Consider the following 12456-nt stretch of genomic DNA (forward strand, 5'->3'; position numbering starts at 1 on the left):
ACCTTGTTTTCCTGATTTTATAAAAAGAGTCTTGAATTTTTTACCTATGGAAAATACCTTAATTGCCCTTTATTATACATTTATATATAGGGAGAGTGCACCGCATGAATGGAAATAAAAATGAGTAATACTTGGATCTAGCTCCAATCTTTATACGTCCCCTTCAATCACGAAGTAAAAATAATATATATTAAAAAAAAGGTTTATCACATGGCAATTTCCGATCAGATAATCCTCTTTTTTATTACTATTATATAGCTACTAAACCTAAGCATTTTATGAGAAATTTGCATCATTGTGTGTTGAATTTAGCAAAACAAAGTTTGATTAAGCATAAGTCTTTTTAATAGGTTTTGATGATCTAAGTTCTAAAAATGAAAGCTTGAAGTGGATAAAGTCATATTTTATTTTATTTTTGTGTCGAAGAGTGTTTATGTCACAAATTAGTTGCAATTCTAACAACAACAAAATAAAAGTTTGAAAATATGTCAATGAATTATTCTAGAGATGTCCATTTTTTCCGTTGGAGCCACGAAAACCCATCCCGCTCGAGGTAGAAAATATTTGATTAGACGAGGAATGTGGGAGGGAGAATTTTCCTAATTCTCATCATAAGTTTTTTCATATTTTAATGCATTTATAGGTAAATGCCAAAAGTTTCTTACTTTTAATAAGACATGTATATTGTAACGTTTAAGTTGGAGACTAGAGATTAATATTTAAATTTTAACTTTTAAAAACGAGGAGATGAACTTTTTAATTATATATTTGTATATAAATTATTGTTGTCTTTCTAAGAAAAATTTACAGTGGTTTATTTAAATGAAATATATTGGTAGAAAATTCTAAAAAATTATATTGTTGAGAATAAAAAAATAATTAAAAAAAAAAACCTGTCAAACAATAAATAAATTCTAAAAAATTTAACAAAAAAAAATTTCCACCCTTCCCGCCCGTGGAGATCTCTAGCATATTCCAAGACATTATGTCCCTTTATTCCTAAAACTTAGGGCAAATCCTTCGTCATATCGTCCTTAAGAACAACCCTAGCCACATGAAGTCTATATAAAGGCAACAAATCTCACTCTTCTTCTCAGCACTCGACAGAATTTATACATTTTTATTTTTGGCTTTTATTTTAGTTCATTTATAAATTAAATTCGGTACCTTGATACTTGATCCAATCCTCTCGAAAGTTGGGATTATAATAACTAGATTCCTCTCGACAAAGAAGAAATCGAGTTAGATTAAGTTTAGACTTGGGTTGATTCTTTAGCTTTACAAATTTATGCAATTTTATAGTTGAACTACACTCTTGTTTGCCTTTGATTTTCATTTCATATTCAGTTATGTTATTGTATTGATTGATCTTTAATAAAATTGCTTTTGTAGTTTCTTTTTATCTCTTATCTTTATTCTCCCTCTTCCATTGTTGACGTTTTCCTTTTTAATTATGTTATTTCTTTCACCATGGAAGCCTTCTCTTATTTATTTTTGTTTATGTTCTTTGTTTCTTGAATCATGAACTCAACTTTTTCTTGGGATTCAAGTATATGAATGCCCTAAAGAAAGTAAAATAAAGTTTAATATGTCAAGATACTTTACGATCCACTACAAGTTATATCTTTATATTGGATGGAGGAGTTATCTGGCTACAAAAGTGTTAAATAAACACTTATGGCTTCTTCTACCGTGGCTCCAAAGTTTATAACATGTTATGAGGCGTCCAATCATGTAATATGGTTGCATATTTTTTTTATCACTTGGCTGGGCATAGAAAAACCATTAAAATTATTTTGTGACAATAAATCAGCAATGATGTATTGCAACAACAACAGAAGCAAATACACAGTCAAAACATGTAGATGTAAAGTTTCTAGTTGTGAAAGAAATCGTTCCTAATGGTCAAATTTCAATAGAACACATGCAAACAAACTATATGGTGGCAGGTCCATTGACTAAAGATTTATACTTAAAAAGTTTTTCATGAGCATGTTGCTCACATGGGTGTAGTCACTTTTCTAATTTCATGGTTTATGTTTTATTATCTGAACTTGTTTTATCATGCATGTAGTTTTGCAAATGCGATTTAGCATGCATTTTTTAAGAATGAGAATTTGAACCCGAAGGAAATAGACATGATCTAAATCAGCTTGCATATAGTTTCCATGTTTGATCTATATCATTGAATATATTGGAACTAGTGATCAAGGAAGGTTTGGTTAGAAGGGTGGTGACAAAAGCTGCCTTGATTCCGTGCTGATACAGGAGATGGACCTAATTGAACTAAAAAGGAATTCTATTATTAAAATAACATATTTATGCACGCTTAAGATTTGACGTATTTAAATAATAATATGTATAATTAAAGTATGAACTATGTATGTGGATTAATATTTTATCGCATTGGGTTATTTTATTAGATTTGACTCTATTATGTGATCTAATTAATTAAGGCCTTAGATTCTTAATTGAGTATGAGCTTAATGCGTAAAAGTTAATTCCTAATTAATTAGGGTTTAATGGGAATCCTAATTTTACTAGTATATAAAGACATGGGGCTATGGTCCCCAATATACCAAAATAATTCACTTAGGGCTATGGTCCTAATATACCAAAATAATTCACACTTCAATATTTCTTGAATCTCATCTAGAGAGAGATTTCACTAAAGGTATTCAAAGTTTTGGTTTAGAAAGATGATAGACATCCTAGAGTTATTATCGATCTATCAATAGAATCTAGTATGTGATGACATGCAGAAATGCATATTATCTTAGGTCTTTTACTTAGAATTATGAAGGTTGTTAAGCAGAATATGCGGTAATTGTGCTAGAAATTCATGAGAAAATGAGTTTGCGTCGATCAGCATGATGAATCTCGGCTAACCCGTTATTATGTGTTATTATGCGTTCAATGTTCTATTTTTGTAGCTAATACAGGAAGTGGACGCAAACATGGAAATCGGACCACCGCATGCAGAGAAACACTCCATCGCAAAGGCAAACGTGTCGATCAACGCATGGATGTTGTGGTAATCAACCGTATGCGTCCATCGCATGGGAGTTGCGCTCGTCAAGCGATCGCGGTCATCGTGTAGAGTTGCGGTATTAAACGAATGCGGTCATTGAATGATTGCGGTTACGCGATAATGCATACTAATGGGATCAACGCAAGGTTGATGGAATGAACGCATCAACGCATCTACCTTGAGAAAATAAAAAAATGATGCTGACATTTCACCTACCACACCTTTAGCGGCAGAGGTTTAGAAAAGGACTAACGCGCCGAATGTCAGACTTAAAGCAGTCCATTAATGCTGTCGGCAATCCAAGCTCTATAAATAGAAGCCGATGAGCAGAAATTCAAGTTATCCAGGGGTTTTCACCTAAGGTTGAATCCAAGGTTTTCGCCTAAGGTTCACCTAGGGCGGATCCTTGTGATCAAGAAAAAATGCGTGAGAAGACGCTTGAGAGTTCTTCACCTCCTTCATCCATTCCGAGTGACGACCAGAGCCTTCGACCGGAGCTAGATCTCGAGAGAGTCAGATCCACCACCCATTCATGGCACCACCGGCATCCTTGACACACATCCGTTGGGAGCAAGTCTTTGCTTCCAGCCCGTCATTTCATTTTCCTTTCTTTTCTTATATTGTATTGTATGAAATTTTGTGATTAAGGAATTAATACAATTTGTTTTCAATGCATTTCTCTGTTTCCCTCGACTCCATCTCCATCTTCTTTGCTTAGCATCTTTACTTTCATTGCAACACTTAGTGAGATTGCTTAGGTATCGCATACTTAGTCATGTGGATTAGGGATATGAAGCATGTAGCAACCCACTGAGAGGTGTGCGTTGCGTGAGTGTGTGAGTAACTTTATTTGCTTAGTATGAAGCTGCGGCAATGCCAGTCTATAGGCTAATGCATTGCTTATCCATGAGTAAAGTCAGCAACAACTAACTGCCCAAGAGGGTAAGTGGTTGGTTGCATTAAGCAATGTATGCATTGTTCACTAGAGATAGGAATAGTCTTAGGTCAGCCAAGTTCATGTGGTTATCTTGTCCTACGAGCGCATCATTCATCATTTAGGCATACTTGAGAAAGTAGTCTAAAACCCAAATCTAAGACTCAAGAGAGCGGATTGGAACGCATAGACAAGAATGGGGAACTTAAAGATAAGCTCTGTTTGCTATCACATAGCGTATGTGTCCTACAGGTAGGATATTGCATACATCCAGGAAGTAAGATAAGGTGTTATACGGCAACCATGTTCATGCAGCGAGAGCTAGTGAGCGGGTTATAGAGGTCTAGGCAGGCATAGGCTTCTCGGCAATATCACAGATACACCACATACGTCTTAGAGTCAGGTTCACATGTGTGTAGCATGATTGCATGGCTTGCGTTGACTAAGGTTGCCCTTGCGGTCACTCTTAAGAGTTGCAATAAAAACATCTCCGCATTTTATCTATTTTCCCATTCATTTGTTTCATGTCAAGTGTTGTCGCGGGTCGATCACATGACACTTGGTAGGAACTTCTACCTCTCATGCATATTCTCATTGCATTGTCTGTTAGCTAGGAGTAGGAGTGGTGTTAATGTAGAAACCCCTCCATCATTCTTTTATTTAAACAACCGCATGCACATTACCGCATTCATTTTGCTACAAGTCCCTGTGTTCGACCTCGGATCACCCGAGAACCTTGTGTTCGCGTTATACTTGGCGTGAGTGCAAGAAAACTTGTGACAGGACGCATGGTCATCGAATACATTCGTTAATGCATTATTATTCTAATGCATGACCATCGACGCATGACTATCAATGCATATCTTAAGAACATGCATCGCATATTGCGTCTACGGGATTTTAGTTGTTGAATAATTTGACTTCTAATTTTTCGTCATCAAGTTTTTGGTGCCGGAAAATTGTGGATGAAATGCGATGGTGAAAAATGTGTTGAGCACTCAAGTTTCCTCAGCGGAATCCAAATGTAAACTCCGCTGAGTTTCCTGGTAAGTCTAGGGTCGAACTCAGGGACTTGTAAAAACAGGTTGCGATGGTGATGGTAATTTTTAGAAAACTTTGCGGCAACCGGTAACTCAATTAATTGTTGGTTTGTTGTTGATTGCGGTAATGAAAAATAAACAATTGCGGCGGATTTGAGAAAAGTCGGATTGCATGATAGATGCACTGAGTATGTGGATGAACGGGTTGAGAAGGTCTTTAGCTAGTGTTACTTGGGAATGCGTCAGACTATGCAATCATGCTACAACCATGCACAACAAGTCTTTTCCAATGCAAATGCGATGCTCCTAAGTCTAGGACGCATGTGTTAAATGTAAAAGTGTCTATAGAACTTATTCCTAAGTCTCTACTCTTGTCCTATGTGATGATGCAAGATGCATAAAGGCAAGGTGACCGCACACAATCATATCCTATCTCTAGGATGCATGCGATGCGTTAATAGCAAACAATACTTATTCCTAAGTTCCTATCTCTTGATTATACGTTCTAATCTGACTCTCCAAGCCTAGATTCTAACCTGATTTTCCCAAGCCTAGATCCTGTCCTTAGACTACCCTCTTGAGTATCTCTAATAGACGAATGAAGCATACATAATACAAGATAATCACATAGAATGAAGATTCCCAGTTGTGCTAGCTAAATGCTTCTCAACCCATTCAACAGATTTAGTTACTCATGCGTAAATAACAGAGAGTGAATAGATATAGAGAAGGAAATTCCATTTTTATAAATGAGTTTGAGTAAAAAATAATAATGGAAGATAAAGTTAGTGAGCCTGGTAGCAATTCCTTGCTAACCAGGCTTTTACACTGTCAATCTCTATTCAATTCCAAAGATATTCCTGCTTCCGCAGGCGTCGGCCCTCTCTCTGTCTTTAAAGCTTCCGGCGCTCTCCCAAGCTTACTAGAACAATCTACCGGCATAACCTTCTTCTCTCGTGTCCGCCTTAAAATAAAAGAACAAGGCTAAAGCTCCTAAGTTAGTGAATTTGTTAACTGGTGGAACCCCTTTTCTGAAGGATGCCTCTGGTATTTATAGAGCTTTGGGGTAGAGGCGGCTTCTCTCTTATGATTGCACAGATGGGATGACTTTAATTCTTGATTGATGCGTCGAATATTTGTCATAAAAAAGCTGAATGTACTTGTTATCGTTAGCTACTGCCAGCTTAATTCAGATTCGACCGTCATCAGCTTTCTGTCCCATCGCGATTAATTATGCCTTTCACCGAGATGCGCCTACCAAGTTGCAGCAATCCTTCTTGAGCAAATGTTTGCAAACACAATCACCGCAAAGTCTTGTGGTAATGCTGCGCTCAATCAATGATTTCTTATGATCACAATTTTTGCCTTGCGTCAACGCATATTCTGCAAAAAAACACAAAAATCAACTGTTTCTATGCGATGAATGCATGCGACCACAATATTATGAATTTGATGCTTTTTGGACGCAATTTAACATATTTTATCAACGCAAGCCAGCATTGTATAATGACTTAGCACTATGATAATGTACATTTATGCCCATTATCACACCCTCAAATTTAAACAATGTTTGTCCTCAAGCATAAGCTAAAGATTTCCTTTAGCAAGTCGACCGCAATGTTCTTTTCCTAGATTTCTCAAGGATACTTCGTTCATATCCTATATACCAAAGTTTCCTTAAGTCTTATTCAAGTCTCCTCTTAAAATATTTCTAAGACCTAGGGATTGCGAACTTAACCTTCAAAAGGACTTTACTAAATTCCGAAACATTACATGATTTATTTTAAAAAAAAATTTCCACCGGGGTGTTAAATGATTTTATTCTTGCATATTTCTTGACGTTATTATATTTTTTTTCTGTCCTTGTGTTAATCCAATTGTCTTTCCTTCGTTTTGGCTTGCCCCTACGTGTGTCATGCAGACATCCAACTACGAGCAATGCGCTCTTTCTCAGACTAAACTCATACCTACTTGGCAGTGGAGTTGCGGTCATTTATTTATGCATTGATCCTTGTGACTTACCTTCGTTTTGGCTTGCCCCCACGTGTGTCATGCGGACATCCAACTACGGGTAAGTGCCCTTCACAACTTAACTCTTATCAACATGGGTTTCCCATTGCGTTGACATTGAAGTTGTTATTTTCCTCTTTTTTATTTTTCTTTTTTTTTTTTTCAAAATAGCAAGGTCGAAAATAAATACCCCACCCCCAAATTTAAAATGTGACAATGTCCTCATTACCAAAAGACTGAAATAAGTCATGCGATGTTCTTAGGAAGCTTCATAAGGAGAGTTTGAAAGAAAGCTAGCAAACCCCTAATTTCTAGAAATATTTCATGAGGTGACTATCTTAAAGTTAAGTTAATTCTAGTATATATGAAAGAAATAGAAGCATGTTTTTCATCAGTTGAAATCATAATTGGCAAAGAGACAGCATGCGGTAACTTACTAAATTTATCAATATTAAATGATTGCGGTAATCAAAGAGGATGCGATGACAAAACTTTTAAAATTAAAATGCGATGTGATGGCGCAAAATTTGAAATAAAGTGAAGGAAGAATACAACCCCTAAATTTGCGTTGTCACCCACATTATGTATTGATGCATCCTTCTTTGCGGCGATCTATCTTCTTTGGATTGCGGTGACGGAGTAAGATGAGTTGCTTCTTCGTGAAACACTTCTGCAATCTTGTGCCTCAATCGTTGCACTAAAAACAGTGAGAGGGTCAAATAATTTTAAACAAAACAAAATTCTTTTACCGCAATCGTTCATCACGATCGCTTTTTTTTTTAGAGAAGAAAATAATTAAAATGCAGATAGATAAATGATGATTAAGGTGTTGAAGAAATGAGAGTTCAAGAACCAAACAAAGGATACTCTAGAAGACTTACATCCCAGATGATGTTGCTTGCCAATGTAGGAGCCATTCCATTTTTCTCTATTCCGGGTTTTTAGATCCACAGAGGTCTTTTTTGGCTGAAAACCACCCCCACAATATGTCTTAACTCGCTGTCCATTAACCTTAAATGTACGACTTCCATCCTCAGTGATCAGATCTATCGCTCCATGTTGGAATATTTCTTTAATGATGAAGGGTCTGGACTACCGCGATTTTAATTTTCTAGGGAAAAGCCATAGTCGTGAGTTGAATAATAAGACCCTCTGCCCGACTTGGAGGTTCTTATCGCATATGTGTTTGTTGTGCTAGTGTTTGGTGCGCTCCTTGTAAATCTTTGCATTCTCATATGCGTTAATCCTCCATTCTTCTAGCTCGACCAGTTGCATTTTTCGCGCTTCTCCTACTTCTTCAAATCAAAGTTCAACTTCTTTACCGCCCACAGGCCTTATATTCTAGCTCCAAAGCAAATGACACGCCTTACTAAATACCAACGCAATATGGACATACATGGATATGTATTAAGATCAGTCCATGCCACAACGCGTCGTCGAGCTTTGGTTTGCTCAATCTGTTATGAAGGCCTTACTACCTTCTCGAGTATCAGCTTAATCTCACCTGATTGACACCTCGCCTGACATTGTTTTGCGGATGTATGCGGTGGCCACTTTATGGAGAATTGTGTATTGCGCAACAACTCCTTGATAGATGATTGGCAAAGTGAACCCCCATCATTATTATGCAGATGGGTGCCAAAACTAATGAAATGTTTTCTCAGGTAATTGAGAGACTTCGCCGATCGCTTACAATCACACCACTGCCTTCACCCACTTGGATAACATGTCGACGCTAATAAAATATAGATGTCTAGCCATATTCTGGAGGGAGAATGGTCCCATGAATCAATACCCCATACTCGTACAATCAAGGCTCCAAATGGTGATTATCGGCATTGCATCGTTCACATTAAAATGTTACCTATGCGTTGGCACGAGATCACAACTCTTGGTATAGTGTCAGTGATGGCATCCTTAAAAACAATGTAGGCCAAAAGAATCCACTTTGTAAAAACCTTGCGTTTCGATGCGTTGTCCCAAAGTGCTCACCATAGGGAGTTCGTGACATTGCAAGAAAAGGCGCTTGTTGAGCAGCATTGGTATCTCATATTCCCAGGATTGGTATATCCCCATTTTGTATTAAAAATCGGCTCGATTCCAATAATAATATCGACATTTCATGCCGATTTGAGCTTCCTTTGTTGTGTAGGTATAATCATGTCCGGAAATTGTCCACAAACCAAAATAGTTGATATGTCCGCATACCAAGAAATTCTTCAATATGGAATAGCGCTCATCCGGGAACACCGCACTCACCTCTGACTCATTACGGTCAACCTCAGGATTTTCCAATCTGGACAAGTGATCCGCAACTTGGTTCTCCATCCCCTTTAGATAAATTATTTCTATGTCAAATTCTTGAAGGAGGAGAACCCATCCGATCAACCTCAACTTTGCATCCTTCTTTGTCATTAAGTACTTTATCGTCGAATGATCAGTATGGATGAGTACCTTCGTCCCTAGCAGATATGCTCGAAATTTTTCCAACGTAAAAATTACTGTCAGAAGCTCTTTCTTTGTGGTGGTATAATTGATCTAAGTAGGATTTAATGTCTTACTCACATATGCAATGGGATGTAAAATTGTTTTTCTCTTTTGTGCCAAAGCTGCTCCCATCGCATACCCGATTGCGTCGTACATTATTTCAAAAGGAAGTGTCCAGTCGGGTGCAATTAACACGGGTGTGGTAATTAGAGCACTTTTCAAAACTCTGAACGTGTTGAAGCAATTGTTGTCAAAATCAAATTTTCGATCAGCCTCCAACAACACACTTAATGGTCGTTCTATTTTCGAAAAATCTTTGATAAAGCATTTGTAGAATCCAACGTGCCCCAAGAAACTTCATACAACCTTCACGCTTGTTGGAGGTGGAAGTTTTTCAATTGCTTCGATTTTTTCTTTATCCATTTCCAACCCATCCCGGGAAACCTTGTGCCCCAACACTATGCCCTCATTTACCATAAAATGACATTTTTCTCAATTAAGCACCAGATTCGTCTTTTCGCATCTCTTCAGTATCTTCTCCAAGTTGGCTAGACAAACTTCATAGGTGTTCCCATAAACAGAGAAGTCGTCCATAAAGATTTCAACAGAGTCCTCAAGATAGCATGAAAAGATGGCCATCATGCATCTTTAGAATGTGCTTGGCACATTGCAGAGGCCGAACGACATGCGACAGAAAGTAAAGGTCCCATATGGGCAGTGAATGTAGTCTTGTCTTGGTCTTTTGGAGCTATCATAATCTGGTTATACCCAGCATAACCATCCAGAAAGCAGTAAAAGTCATTTCTAGCTAGACGGTCTAGCATTTGATCAATGAACGGTAAGGGGAAATGATCTTTCTTTGTGGCCGCATTCAGCTTGTGGTAGTCCATGCAAATGCGCCAGCCAGTAACGGTCCTTTGCAGTATTAGTTCAACGTTTTCGTTCGGGACTATCGTCATGCCACATTTTTTCGACACACACTGCACGGGGCTGACCAACGTGCTATTTGCTATCGGATAAATAATGCCTGCATCTAACTATTTAATGATCTCCTTTTTAACGACCTCTTTCATCGTAGAGTTGAGCCCTGCGCTGATGTACGATCGTTGCCTTATAGTCTTTTTCGAGACGAATGCGGTGCATACAGCACGCTGGGCTGATTCCTCGAATGTCGACGAGCGTCCAGCCAAACCTTCCCAAGTGTTTCCTCAGAATGCTCATCAACACATTCTTCTAGTCTTCATTGAGTTCAGAGGAAATAATTACTGGCAGCTTCTCATTCTGCCCCAAAAATGCGTACTTTAAATGGGTCGACAAGGTCTTTAATTCCAATGTTGGTGGTTCTACTAGGGACGGTTGCGTTGTTTTTCTTTTTTCTTTTTCTGTTGGCTCTTCTTCTCGGTTTGCGATCATCTCTTCTTCCTTGCTTGTTTTTGTTATGATCGCATTACAAGCAGCAACGGATGCATTTGCATCCTCTTTTTCATTCTCTTCATCAAACTTTTCTTTTTCCATCAAATTCTGGTCGTCGTCTGAGTCATGCAGGTCTTCTTCGTCATGAAACTTCATGGCACGGATTATGTTGAACTTGAGCTTCTGTCCATTGATGCTCATAGCGATCTCCTCTTTATGCACATCAATCTGGATATGACCTGTTGATAAAAATGGTCGCCCCAAAATGATGGGCACATCTTCGTCGATCTGTAATCCAAGATGATTAAAGTCGGCGTTAAGATAAAATTTTCAATGTGACAGCATGTTCCTTCACTTTCCCTCTAGATGCACCAGAGAAATCTATCGACCAGTTGAGAGTCACGGTTGTGGGCGTAAGTTACCTCACATTCAACTACTTAAAGACGACAAAGGCATCAATTGATGTTGTTCCAAGGTCCACACAAGGCTGCCCGATGTACAATTCTCCTATTGGAGGAGGGTATAGTAAAGCTCCCAGGATCGCTCATCTTCGGTGGAATGATTGATTTCGAACTTTATATCAAAGCCACCATGGAAAACTTCCAGCTCCCTTCTTCTTGGACTTATATCCCTTTAGAAAACTTTGCATAGGCAGGCATCTCCTCAATCGCTTCAACTGAATGGAATATTAACATGTAATTGTTTAACATATTCAGAACTGTTGGTACTGTACCTTTTCATTCTTTTTCTTTCTAGTCTCTCTGTGGGAAAGGTGGAACTGCAATCTCACGGTCCCCGTCTCGTTGCTTTGAGGTCAAATGCAGCGGTCTGGCTATATTGCCTTCATTTCTCCTTCTTCTTTGTGTCACTACAATTTCAGGTTCGCCACAATGAGCAGTCTGACTCGGCTCTTTTCTTTCTCCCTCCACAAATTTTCCACTTAGCAATGTCACAACCTGACATTGCTCTTTACCTGATCTTCTCGGGTTGCGTGGGAGTTCTGTTTAACTCGGCAGAGCCCCTTGCAATCTATTCTTTAGCTCACTTGTAATCTGGCCCATCTGTAATTCTAAATTTTGGATGGACGTAGCCTGACTTTGAAGCACCGTTTCGTTTTTCTCTATATATTGCTTCAATAGGCTTTCCAAGGAAGAAGATGTGACGGTTGCGTGCTACTAGCTTGATTGCTTGTCTGACCGTTATTGCGCGGGAAGAATCCAAGTGGCCCTTCTTTCTGCGCTACAGGTTGGAAATTCTGCTGCTGATTCTTCCATGTAAAATTGGGGTCGTTTCTCCACACAAGGTTGTAGGTATTCGAAAACGGGTTATTTTTCACAAAGTAAATAGACTGTGGATTCTGTGAGCATTCTTCCATTGCGTGCTCATCACCACAAGTCGCACACCTTGCGGTGTTTTGACTAATTGCATTGATTTGCCCATTTTGCGGTGTTGGGCTGCTGATCGCAATTCTCTAAATTAAGTTCATCATTGCGGTCGTCTGATTCTATAGTGAAGTAATAGCACCATTACTTGCGTCGTTA

This window comes from Benincasa hispida, chromosome 1, assembly GCF_009727055.1.
Source record: "Benincasa hispida cultivar B227 chromosome 1, ASM972705v1, whole genome shotgun sequence".
NCBI lineage: Eukaryota > Viridiplantae > Streptophyta > Magnoliopsida > Cucurbitales > Cucurbitaceae > Benincasa > Benincasa hispida.